The sequence below is a fragment of the Fukomys damarensis genome, unplaced genomic scaffold (assembly GCF_012274545.1).
Source record: "Fukomys damarensis isolate Sample0158 unplaced genomic scaffold, DMR_v1.0_HiC HiC_scaffold_14, whole genome shotgun sequence".
Classification (NCBI taxonomy): Eukaryota; Metazoa; Chordata; class Mammalia; order Rodentia; family Bathyergidae; genus Fukomys; species Fukomys damarensis.
The window spans coordinates 39,164,434-39,174,345 of record NW_022900926.1 but is presented as its reverse complement, the minus strand read 5'-3'; positions in this window follow the sequence as shown (position 1 = coordinate 39,174,345).

The window sequence follows — 9,912 nt, the reverse complement described above, 5'->3', positions numbered from 1 at the left end:
AGAACTTGGTAATTCATTTGTATGGGCAGGGAGTTCAATACTCTTTCATGTTTTTTAATTTTTTTTTTAGAGAGAGTCTCATTGTACAGTTCAAGCTAGCATTGAATTTACTATATATCCAAGCAGGCCTCGAACTCACAGTGATCCTTCTTCTTTAACTTTCTGAGTGCTGAGATTATAGGCATGTGCCACCATGCCCAGCCCTCTCCACTCTTTCAGAATGAAAGCTCTTCCTCCTTGGGAGAGGCCAAGTCATGTTTCTGTTGTTACTTATCTGTTTTCATCTTTTGAATTGTAGATATACCCATATTTTTCTTTAATGCTTGACCAAAGACAAGATATAATATTTGGCTAATTAATATGTAACTTGAAATGAAATAGAATTGCTATACTTTAAAATGCAAAAGAGTAGTTCATGTCTGCTTTTGAACCAGCTCTGATCTGTATTTCATATTTTATTAAAGTACAAACATAAAGTATATACATAAAGTACATACATAAATTACATAAAATATCTTATGTATGTAATTATGAAATCTCTATGTAAGGAATCTGTCTTAAATTTTCACATTTTCCAGACTGCCCTTTGCACAAAGATTCTGAGAAATGATTTTTTTAAAGCTAATTCCTCAAGTTATCCCAGACATATTCAGTTAGTTTCTCTGGGACTAGGTATGGTATAGCTGAATTTAAAAAAGTGTTAAAATAGAAAAAAACTAAAGAGATAATTTTCTAAAATTTACATCAGGTATTTAGTGTTTGAAGTTTCAGGGTTTTAAGAAGCAGCTTTGTTAATTTCCTTCATGCTTACCTTACTTCCCTTATTTCCCTTTCCATGTATTAGTAGTTACTTCAAGATAAAGTATGAATGTAAATAAGGACTAAAATGTATATTAGATAGTATGAAATAGGAAAAAAGGTGCAAAGGGGAGATGAGGGGTAGGGGAAAGGAAAGAAGGGAATGGAATTAATATGAGAAAAAGAAAAAATGTAAACAAAGTCTTCGTAGATAGGGAGGGATGGAGGGGTTGAAAGGAAGAAAGGGGAATGGGGGGAAAATAAGAACCAAGATGGATTATATAAAGATGCAAATTTCCAATGATAAATGGCATTATATTATATAATTTAAAGGTGCCAATAAAATTAATTTTAAAAAGATAAAGTATGTAAATATTGTAAAAATAAATGATTTATGCAAAGCATATCTCATGGATTATACTGGAAGCAGTTTAAAAACTCTCTGTAATGAAAATGTTATTTTTTAAGAAGATTTTCTTAATAATTGATGAGAGTTTAATTTTTGTGTAGCCATAAAATATAGCTCATAATATCTAAACTCACTGAATAAGATAAAGAAAGCAATTTTCAAATATAGATCTAAGCTGAGTGTAAGAAGCAGCAAAAGACCCCTGAATAAAATTTGCTACAAATACTGGAACCCTCCAAAAACAAATATGGGGTAAATACTTAAAAGCTTACAAGGAATAAATAAGGAAATAAAAATGGGTAAAACAAATGATTATCATAAATAACCAGGTGTACTTCATAAAAATAAGATAGAACCTCTCAATTCATGCACACCATGTTAAATTAGAAATTTAATAGATGGTTTAAATGGTATATGAGACAAAGCAGAAGACATTCTTAGTGGAATGACCTGAAGAAATGAGCCAGAATAAGCCCAAGGTGACAGAAAGAAAAGCCAGAAAGGAAGGTAAAGTTACATAGATGGTAGGATAAAAATAGACAGATGTCCTATAATGATCTAGACAGAAAAAAAATATATATATATGCAGAAACGGGAGTACAGGAGGAGGTATGAAAACTGAGCAGATAATGGTTGAATAACATTAAAGTCACAAATTCAACAGAACAAAACACGGTTAAATGTATAGTAATCAAAGAGCAGATCATTAAAGACAAAGAAGCTCTTAAAATAGAGAAAAGATACATCACTTACCAAAAACTTGCTGTGAGACTGACAATGACTCAGCAACAGAAGTAATAAAACAAGAGTGGCTATGACTGTCTTCCCATTGATAATTGCAAGTAAATCATACTTTAGCTTCCAAAACTTAGCAAAGATATTCTGGAGAAAAAAAAAATCTAAAGGAAAATTATACTAATTTCTTCTTGATAGAATTATAAATGACATCATTTAAAGGGAGAAAAATAGTACCAGAAGCAAGTTTCAAGACAGAATAACCAAAAAAAAAAAGGAGGAAGTAAAAAAGTGACTTTGGTATTCCATTTTATAAAAACATTTTATAAAAATCGTCTTTATCCAGTCTCCAGTTGATGGGCATTTGGGCTGCTTCCCAGTTTTAGCTATTACAAATTGTGCCTCTATGAAAATGGGTGCACATATATTGTTGTGTTATGATTCTAATTCTCCTGGGAAGATACCCAGCAGGGGAATAGCTGGGTCAAATGAGACCTCTAATCTAGTTTTTTAGTTTTCTCCATACTGATTTCCACAGTGGTTGCATCAGTCTACACTCCCACCAAGAGGGGAGAAGGGTTCTTTTTCCCCCCACAGTCCCACAAGCATTTGAGAAAGTAGTTATTTACAGCTAAATGGATGCACATTGAGGCCATGCTCTTTTTTTTTTTTTTTTTTTTTTTTTTTTTTTTTTTTTTTTTTGGTACAGGCGATTGTACTCAGGCCCTTGTGCTTGCAAGGCAGGTGCTGGAACCACTGAGCTAAATCCCCAGCGAGGCCATACTCTTAACTGACACACATGCGTAAATACAGAATAGTTTTTCTGATATGTGAAACTGAAAGTGTAAATAAGGATCAAAATGTGTAATAGATAATGTGAAAAAGGAAGAAAACATCCAAAGGGGAAGGGGAAGTGGGAGGAGTAAGGAAAGGAATAGATTTGAAATAAACATTCGTAAACAAGGATGGGTGGAGGGGTTGAAGGGAGGGCAGAAAAATGGGAAAAAAAGAAAAGAAAAACCAAGATATATCTAATAAAGGTACAAATTTCCAATGATGAATGCTATCGTATTATATACCTAAAATGTACCAATAAACTTAATGAAAAAAAAGTGAATTTGGGATAAGAATTAACAAATAATTATTCTGTAAAATATAGGAGTGATGTGTGTGTACCCTCTGGAAAACAGCAATCTTTAAAATGTCTACCTAACATCTTTAAAATGACTATAAAATAATATAAATACCACAATAAGTAGTTTAGAAAATTTAAATGTTTATAAGAAAATACATATTGGCAAAGTTTTTAGCATTTTGGGAATAACAGGTTGATTTAATGCTAGAAAAATAACTAACAAAATATATCACATTCATGGAGAAAAGTTATGAGATCAATTTCAGTACCCATTAGTTATTAAAAATAAAACAAACAGCTTGGGGTGGTGGCCAGTGCCTATAACCCCAGCCCTCAGGAGCAGGGAGGCTGAGGTAGGAGGATTGATGTTAGTTCAAGGCCAGCCTGTGCTATGTTGTGAGACCTTGTCTCAAAAAACAAACAAAAAACAAAAACAAAAACAAATATTTAAAACAAAAAATCAGACAAAAACTCCCAGTAAGTAGGAAAAGAAACAAAATGGTATGCTTTGTTAAAGAGTACATACACCATATCCAACGCTGTCATAGTCCATGGGGAAATACAATCTATTGTTCCACATAGACAGGACATAGCTGACTTTTCAACTATGGCTACATCTATTCCATGTGGACCTTAAACACCCAAACAAGACAGGGGAATGACTGATATATCTAAAGAAAGAGGTGGCTACTATGGCTAGCTATATCATCACAGTAAAATGGAAATACAATGTGAACCACATATAAAATTTTGTTTTCCAGTAGCTACATTTACATAAAATATACAAATTAATGGATTGTAAGAATGTCTTTCAGTTATTCAGAAACAGGTGGAAATGGCATAGAAACAGATTTCTACCCTGTAGAAATTCTCTATATGTTAGAATTCCTGCTGCTCTTCAATAAAAACAGGGGAGACATGCTACAATATATAAAATAAGATCCAGAAGGAAAACTTTCCAAAATATAAACTACAATACATCAAAGTTGCTAGCATTCTAATACTCGTTTTCTCCAAAAGGCACATATATCATTCCTACCACCCAAGGTGATGGCATTAGGAGGCAAGTCCTTAGAATTGTTTTTTGAGTTCAAGAGAGCCTGCCCTTGTTCTGTGGAGAGCCTTAATGTTTAAAATAAGATCCAGAAGGAAAACTTTCCAAAATATAAACTACAATACATCAAAGTTGCTAGCATTCTAATACTCGTTTTCTCCAAAAGGCACATATATCATTCCTACCACCCAAGGTGATGGCATTAGGAGGCAAGTCCTTAGAATTGTTTTTTGAGTTCAAGAGAGCCTGCCCTTGTTCTGTGGAGAGCCTTAATGTTTTCACTCTTTTCACCACCAGAAGTAACCAAATTGGCCTTGATCTTGGCTTCTTAGTCTGCACAATTGAAAAATATTTTTTTTATTGTTTATGAGTTACTAAGTTTATGGCATTTTGTTATAGCATCTTGAACAGTTTAAAATAAGAATATCTTCATGATCATATACTAGAAGAATATTTTAAAACAGAACATAAAGCAACAACCATTGGAGAAAAGGTAAATTACATAGAATGGATAGATCTCTTTGCATGAATAGGTATCATGAAGACACATAGAAAAGAAGCCAAGTGTTTGTATAAAATACTTAACCATAACTGAAGAAATTGTAGAGTATTTTAAAAAAAGGTTTCTGTGAATCAAGAAGAGAAATATAAACAATCCAGTTGAGGAAAGGGCAAATAATTTTAGTTATATCATAAGAGAAAATTTGATTTTAAAAAGTATGGACAGTTCTTCAATGCTTTTAGTAATCAGAAATACAAACTATAACCAAAAAAGACAACTTTTTGTATTCACCATGTTGACAAACTCTTCTATCTTCTTTTCCCTCACTCTTCAGGTAAAACTTGCTAGTGTCTGCCATTTGTTCATCTTATTAAACACTAGGCTCTCTGTTGAAATTATTGGAGTGGTGGGCCAAATTGGGTGGAAGTGAAAATTTATGACCAGCTTCATACTTAGCACATGCAATGTCTAATTAAACAGGTATCTTTAAGTGAATTTCACTGGTCTTATAATTTCTTTCTAAAGAATATTTGTACATAAATTTATTTCAGGTGAAAAGTTTTGTAGCTATTGTAAAAAATAATATCTTTCACGATTCCTTATTTAAGAGACCTATCTTTTCACGGTCACTGACTGCAATCCTATCTTCTGTATCTGAGATTCTATCTTCACATTCTTTTATTCTGTTGACAATATGAAATAGGAAGAAAAGGGCTAAAGGTGTAGGGAAAGTGGGAAGGGTAGGGGAAATGTAATAAGGGAAAATATGAGAAAATGAAAAAATGGAAATAAAGTCTTTGTAAATGGGGAGGGGAGGAAGGGGTGAAGGGAGGGCAGGGACAAGGGGAAAAAATGAGAACCAAGACCTGTCATGTAAAGGTACAAGATCCCAATAATGAATGTAACTGTACTGTATACCTATAATGTACCAATAAACTCAATTTAAAAAAATTTTAAAAATATTTTTCGAAATTATTAATTTTTCTATTTATTGTTGGTCTGTACAAAGGCTTATATAAATGCATATGTACATTCGGATTTATAGGTAATATTACTTAATTCATTAATTATTAAAATTTATATGCGTTATTGTCAAATTTTTGGTTTTGACTCTTCTTCTGTAGCCACTATTCAAAAGAGCCAAGATATGTTATCAGCATAAAATATACTATATGAACTGGCATGAAAAGAAATGTTTCTTTGATAAGCTTTATTTTAATTATATGTTTAAATAATAACATTGCAGACCTAGAGGAGGAGGCAGAATAGAAGGAAAGCCAGGTCCTGACTCAACAAGGATAACTGGACAGGAATGCCCAGATTTTTGCATTAGAACTTCTCTTAGCCCTTTCCCCTTTGAAATGCTTGAACCTCTAGGTATGCTGGAGATGCACCTATGGCAAGAAATCAATTACAAGGTTGTGATTCAGACAGTATCTAGAAATGCTTTACTCATCCAAGAATTAAACAAGTTTTTATATTTTCATTTCAGCCTTAATATCTCAGTCTGGATGCAAATGGGATTTTTTTTTTATCTCTTATTATCGGAAACTATTATATTTTTCTCTAAGTTCTGTGATTTGTTTTTCCCTGTTTTGTCCTTTTAAAGTCCTATAATGGTGAATGGACCTGCCTATGAAATCCAGTGGATCACTTACTTAGACACATGGGAAGAAATGGGAGCAGCTTACTGTGAGACACTATGGGCTTCCTTTCTGCGCAGGCCAGGGTTGCCCATTGACTGTGACAGACCTTGTGAGAGCTGGCCAGATTTAGAAGGGCTCATCTCCTCTGAGGTCTGGAGTACCCAGTTACTCTCCTCAGGCAATACTGACCAAATCTTTATAGATGAGAAAGGAGTGCCTGTATCTTTCCCCAAATCTAATGGGGAATTATCTCTTCTCCACTTTCCCTTATGAAACTCCTATACTGGACTTTTTTCAAAAGGCTGCAATCTAAATGTCCCCTTTCCAGGAATCACAAACATGGCAGTGGCTGTATGAGGGCAGTTCACAGAACTCAGAGCTTCTAAGTTTCTCTTTGTTCCTGTCAGAACCCCAGACCTTTCCAAATTCACCCCTGAAGCTTCTGTAAATCTCTGAGTATTTCGGGGTCCTAGTCAAAGATGTATGCCCTCAGATGAGAATCTGTTGACAAGTGTTATCTCACAACCTCTCAAAACCCCTTCCTGTGTCTCCTCTCACTTTCTTCCGTGCCTTTTCTCCCCTAGTTGCTTGATCAGGGCCATTGACTTCGGGCTTGCCCACTTGCCTTGGACACTTTTTCATGAGCTGCTGTCCACCAGCCATCTAATCTCACTCTGTTCCTGAGACATTCCTGACTTTCAGTCCTGGTTGTTGATGCCTTTTCCCTCTCTTCACTTTAGGAAACTTTCAGTGGCCGATTAGACAAGGCAGCTCTCAGTGTCCCTCCCAAGGCCCAGAGTCTGTTCCCTCCTCTTCTCTTTCCTTTTTTCTCTCAGGCTTCTTTCCTTCCTTCCCCCAAACTCCCAGGATTTCTACAGTTGAGATGAATTCCTGAAGGCTGAGTAGAAGTTCAGCCAGATGTTTCAAGTCACCAGGAGCCTTCTCTGCAGTTCACACCTTCCACCTTCCAGGTCCTTCTTCTGGTTGGTCTTGTTGCTTCCATCATTCTTCTTTGAATTTATTTTTTTGTTAGTGTATTATGTAAATCAAAATAATTATATTCATTCTGGGGAATTAAAAACTATACATATCACAGCTTCATAATTTCTACTCCCCTTCTCTCCTCCACCTCACTCCTCTCTCCCCCACTTCCCTGGATCTTCTTCCTATCTCCAAAAATCAATCTCTGTTTCATACCATCTCTCTTTCATTTTACTGTTTAAATTATCTATAGTTTGCATTTTTCCTGCTTTCTTTACTCTCCATTCCCAGATGGAACACAAGTTCCTTTCCACAAGCTCACTCAATCCTTGTAGATATGGGTATACAATATAAATGGCCCAGAAACTCCCTGTTACAATAATTCTGCAACCATATATGGCTGTTGAGAGATGTTCTGATTCAGGCACTGGCTCAGTACATACACTGGCTTTTCTGTGCTTCTGTCCCAGCATGCAAAAGTCTGCTTCAGAGGGAGTTTTATTGCCAAATACAGTGGAAGCCTTCTCCTGGGGCTTATGTCTGGGGTACCATTGAAATGTAAATGGAACTATACTAATGTTTCCAAATTGAGTGGCACAGAGCACAAATGCCAATGAGATGCTAATAGGAGTTTTGAAAAGAAAAGAAAAGAAAAAAAAACCTGGAAGTTAAATGAGTTTGGGAAACACCATAGACTCTTGAAGAATTATCATGCATATTAGCACATTTAAAAATCTGTGTAGTCTTTTGGAGAAGAATTCTATTACTTTGTGTAGTCAGGACTTGCCAAATTTATTTGGTCACAGACACTGCTTTTCTGTTGAGAACTTATTAGCATTTTTCAGGTTTCTGTTTATCTCAGCTTGGGAGACAAGGAAATATTGCTTTCTCATGGTTCTCTTCCTAATCCTCTACTAAGACAGTCAAAAGGAGGCTTGTTCTTGTTGCTGTATTTTAGTTGCTGTCTTGTAATTCAGCACGGTGGAATAATACTAGAGTCTGTTCTGTAGTGAGACTCAAACTGCAAATGTGTTGCTAAAACTCTGGGGATCTCCTGGAACTTCATGACTTGGAGTAGCTACTTCCTTACCATTGCTTTCTTATTGTGCTCTCTAAAATTGGCCTGAGAGAATTGTACCCCAGATACCAGATCAATTCTTCACTAGCCTCATATTTCCTTCTTAGCCTCATAGCTCCAGGCTTTGCTATGTCCATCTCTTTCGTCCATTTTTATCTATCTATATTGACACTAGTTCTTTTTTTCTTTACACTAGCAAGTCAGACTTCTGTGAACAAACACCAAAGCAGGAAGTAGTTTGCCTTTGGCACTTTTGTCTGGATATTGAAGGACGTACAGGGAGTCTATGGCCCTTCCCCTCTGAGTTTCCACTCTAAGCTTCTCCTTAATTTAGAGGTAAATGAGGCCCCGTGAGATTTGGATGTTGCTCAATTTTGCACCAAATGTCAGTAACAGGATTTATTGGAAGACTGAAATGTATGTCAAATAACTCTGAAGCTTGTGTCAAGAACATTTTGGCAGGTGCAATGGGAAATTGTGTCCAAGTTCAGAGATGAACAGAAGTATTGCCCATTCCTATTCCTGTCTGAACTCAGACCCTTGAAAAGCAGGTTTATTCAAATCTTGGAAGCACCGATGGCATGAGTTTTGAAGCTGTTGCACAGAATTTTAGGGAATATATGGATGATAGTATCATAGGTAAGGATGAAGATTTGCTCTTCAGGTGGGCTCTAAAAATTTATAAATCATAGATAAACAAAGTCACAACAGATACTTTGACCAGTGCCTAGAATAAATGCATAATTACCTGAAAATGTAGACCTTTGGTAATTAATTTAAAGATAAAGTCTACCAAAGCCTCTTTCTCCTGTTTATTCCTTAGGACCTGCCCATCCACAACTTAGAGCCTAGTTCACTCACCAGCTGGAGAGAACAAGACAGAAGATTATTTAAAGAAGGAAGGAGAGAGATTCCTGACTGTGGTAACTGCAAGAGGTCCAGAAGTAATACAACAGTCACAGTTAAAATTTTTAGTAAGTGTAAGAGCTCAGAATCTTTAAACCTGCTGAGCATATACTCCCATACTATGTGTTACAATACTACATCATCTGCAACATGATTTATTGACTCCTTTCCCCAAGTATCCTCATAATCCAGGTTAAATGGTTAATGCCAGGGGTGGCAGGAATTTCAAGATTTGATGATCTTCCTGGAGACCTCAGTCTATTTTGGTTTTGGAGCATTAGCCATATCATAGCCCTAGTCATTGATGATTTAGTTAACCACAGAGAGCAACCCAGTCAGTCAACATCGCACACCTTTTCACTTGCTCCTTATCTTCCTTGGGCCACAAGAAACTTCTGAGATACTTTTGTAGCTTCTGGTATGCCTTCCTTGGATCTTGCATTTCATACCTGCCTGATGAGAGGGCACCTGTCTAAGCAGAGGAGATTGTGCTCTGGCAATAGCCAAATGCCTGGGACTCATATGGCCCATGAGACTGGGACTGTTCACCTAAGGCCAGAGTTAGCTGGTGCTGCCTTGCTTAAGTATGAATGGAAACAGCAGATCCTGCAGAGATGTAGCTGCTATGAACTGGATAAATGACAGAACTTTTTTTTTTTTTTTTTTTT